Below are 3,404 nucleotides of genomic sequence, written 5' to 3'. Positions count from 1 at the left end.
TCCTGCTGCAAAATTCTCCTTCATTTTGGAGCTTCTGTGTTCTCTCTGTTATTTTCTTAGACAATACGAGCCTGTCTGTTCTGTGAGGATGTTAAAGGCAGATGATCATCTAAAAGCAAATGTATTTTTGGTTGCTTGTCCTTGTTTTTATTGCTGACTTGCACCTACTCTCTTTTTTGACATTTACCTTTTCCTGTCATTGCTGTCCTGGGGCCAAACACTTAGTGACCACTACCCAGTGACATTTTATACTGTGTAGCACTATCTACCTTTTCTGATGAAAACACAGTTGTCTTTGGGGGATTTTATTGATCCTTAATTTTTTTGGAAGGTTCTCATCAGTAGGGGCCTGTGAGCAAGGCTGTGACACGCACACACTGTCTATCTGCTGTGCAGCTTCTCTTTGTAAACTGCCTCCTGGAACTGATGTGTCAGTTAAGTGACTTTAGGAAAGCAGGAGGTTTTCAAAGCAGTGAAGGGCTTAGGAGGCCCTGCCTGACTTACTGGTACTACATTTGAAAATATCAGTCAATGAATAATGAAACATACAGATGAGGAGAATTTTTTCCCTTGGTTGTTTTTTTTTTTTCAGTTTTGAGTGCTCCTTTTGACAGGATCAACATTTTCAGACAAATGCAATGCATGAATTGGAGCTGTTCTTTGAGACTTCTCTATTAGTGGGATCATCTCTCTGTTGCAAAACACACTGTTCTCCTAAGGATGAACACTCTGCCTCACTTCTTCCCAATTTAGTAAATGGAATAATGCTGAATTATTTACGTCGTCAATTCAGAGAGGTTTAATTTGTTTGGGAAAGCAAAACTATTCTCGCAAAATACTTTGTGCCTTCGTGTTCTATAGTACTCTAGGAAATTATTCATACAGTTCCAAAGCACATTTATTCAGTGTTTACTTGCTAAATCTTGCATGAGAATATTAGAAGGAGATTAATAGAAACCCTGCAAGGAAATACTCACAATTGAGAGAAGTTATCGAGAATGTGCTAAAAAATTTATTCAGTACTTGCTGTTTCATAGCAGACTCCAAACTCTGCTCTCTCAATTCAATGTCACAGATCAATTTGGAAAGATGTACTTAGAGGAGAAAAAATGATAACTAATTTTCTAGTGGGATTTGTTACATACCTGTGCCCTACAGAACTTGTATTCTTGCAGCAGCATCAGCTGTACCTTTGGAAATTATGCTTTCTAAATCATCATTTATTTTCACCTTATCAGAGATGTAGAAGTACTTGAAAGAGATGCTTGAATTTAGCTAATGACACAGAATGCTTTTGTGCTAATTCTGCCCTTGAATTTCAAGTTTGACTTGTAGAAGGCTAGAAATTTCCTGGCTTATTTGAGAATGAATGATGTTTCACAGGTGTGGATGGGGGAGAAGTGATCCTTTTATAGGAAGAATACAGGAATCCATCATGTGCAGTAGTTAGCTTTTTGATTTTTTTTTTCAATGGTACCGTGAGAAGTGACACCACAGAAATGTGAACAGGCCAAATTAGGAAGAGGCAGCAGCAATTTTAAGTGCCTTGGAGCACAAGAATGAAGTGTTTGAAAATCTGCAATCATTTTTATACAGATGATGCTAGAGTTTCAAAGAGGTGGCAGCAGCAATTTTAAGTGCCTTGGAGGACAAGAATGAAGTGTTTGAAAATCTGTGTTGTTGCTGTTCACAGCAATCATTTTTATACAGATGGTGCTAGATTTTCAAAGAGGCGAAGTGTTTGAAAATCTGTGTTGTTGCTGTTCACAGCAATCATTTTTATACAGATGGTGCTAGATTTTCAAAGAGGCCAATATCCTGAAGTGCATGAGTGGCTTTTCTCTTGGCTGTAAATTAAGGTTTTAAGTAGTGTTTGTGCTCAGTGCTGTACACAATCCCTTGCAACTGGGAATGGTTGAGAGGCTCTGATAGGGAAGGGATACTCTGCTTGCTTATTTCCTCATTCATCCTTTAAAATGTGCTTCTTGTAAGTGACTTGGCAATGAGGAGTGCAGAAGTGAGTCACTGAAGAGCCCAGTAGTGAATGGAAGGGCTTTGGGGGTTTCCTCTGTGAGAACAGTGTGTGTGAGAGGCAAGGACAGGTCATGGCCATGACCAGAGTGAAGAGATCTCAGGTAGTGCAGAGCTCTGATCTACTATGAGGTGTTGCAGCTCGATGAACTGAAGCAGGAGAGATTTGGGAGATGGCTGTTGTGAGAAAACAGCAAGCTGAGAAATTCTAGCTACTGTTTTAGAAATTAGATAAGATGCCCACGCTTTTAGCTGGTGTTCTGATGGAGTTGAAGAAACAGTAAGAAGAAGGAAGGGTGAGTCAAAGTAGCTGACTCAGTCTTTAAGATGTAGAATGTTCTATGTTTAGCTGTTGACTAGATTCAGGAAATTTCTCCTTAACAAATTGAATTCTTGACAGATCAGGATTTTTCATTTTATTTGTCTTTGGGGGAAATGTGTGTCAAACTCACGTATTTTTGCAAATTATAAAGGAAATTTCAGAACTTAAGGAGTTATTTTCCTGCCTGGATACTGTCTTGAAATTATACATGCTAATTATCCAAAACTCAAATTCCTGGTTAAAAGTAAAGATTCATAAACTGTAGGACATGCACCTTTAATGTTAAACAAGCATCTTGCTTCAAAGCAACATGCAAACACAGCTCAAATCCAAGTATCTCATTCATCAATTTCTGCTGCAGTCAAGACATGAACATGGGAATGGCTGCACTGAGGCACAGCTCTCAGGGAAGAAATACTTCCTGAGGATTTCTCAGCTCTTTGACAAGAGGAATAGATCATGAGCACTTGTCAAACCTGGTAGAGTACCTCTGCATAATCTTCCCCTTCCTTGCTGGGGCACCTGTAGAGCAATTGATCCCACACCAGCTCATTTCCAAATATCCTGATTTTGTTAGTGTGCTTATCCTGCATGTATTTTCTCAGGAAGAGAATCTTTGCTGGCATAACAGAAAATTTTAACTTGCTTATGGAAAAAGTCTGTAATTTATCAATGGAGTGGATGGGGAGGAAGAAATTTCTTTGCTTTTTTGGATGCAAAAGGGTTGGGTTTTGATTTTTAGCTTTTTCATGTCAGTATCATTCTTGAGGTACAAGTACCTCACACAAATCTTGGCAAGGGAAGTAAAAAACTTTGCTCAATTTATGGTGTTTTGTGCTCCAAGATTTGCCATCAGCTTGCATTGAGGTGGTTCTATGAGTCAGGGTTTGGAAATAGTGGGACATGCTTAAGAGAAGATGGAGGAGACTTATAGTTGATGTTGGAAATTCAGCATTTTTCCCTTCCATACTCTAGAAATGGAGAAAATGATCTTTTCCCTTCCATAGCCTTTGAAATGCCCTCTGTTGCTTAATGGTTGAATCATTCTCAT

General features: G+C 38.9%; 1 protein-coding gene across 1 annotated transcript in view; it reads left to right on the top strand.

Moving 5' to 3' along the window:
- Positions 1 to 3,404, top strand: part of RBM33 (RNA binding motif protein 33) — an 87,974-nt gene that overhangs the window by 75,184 nt on the left and 9,386 nt on the right. The window lies entirely within an intron of this gene.

This window comes from Acanthisitta chloris, unplaced genomic scaffold, assembly GCF_000695815.1.
Source record: "Acanthisitta chloris isolate BGI_N310 unplaced genomic scaffold, ASM69581v1 scaffold19656, whole genome shotgun sequence".
Classification (NCBI taxonomy): domain Eukaryota; kingdom Metazoa; phylum Chordata; class Aves; order Passeriformes; family Acanthisittidae; genus Acanthisitta; species Acanthisitta chloris.
Note: the sequence above shows the minus strand (reverse complement) of the source record. Positions and strands in the feature narration are given on the sequence as shown.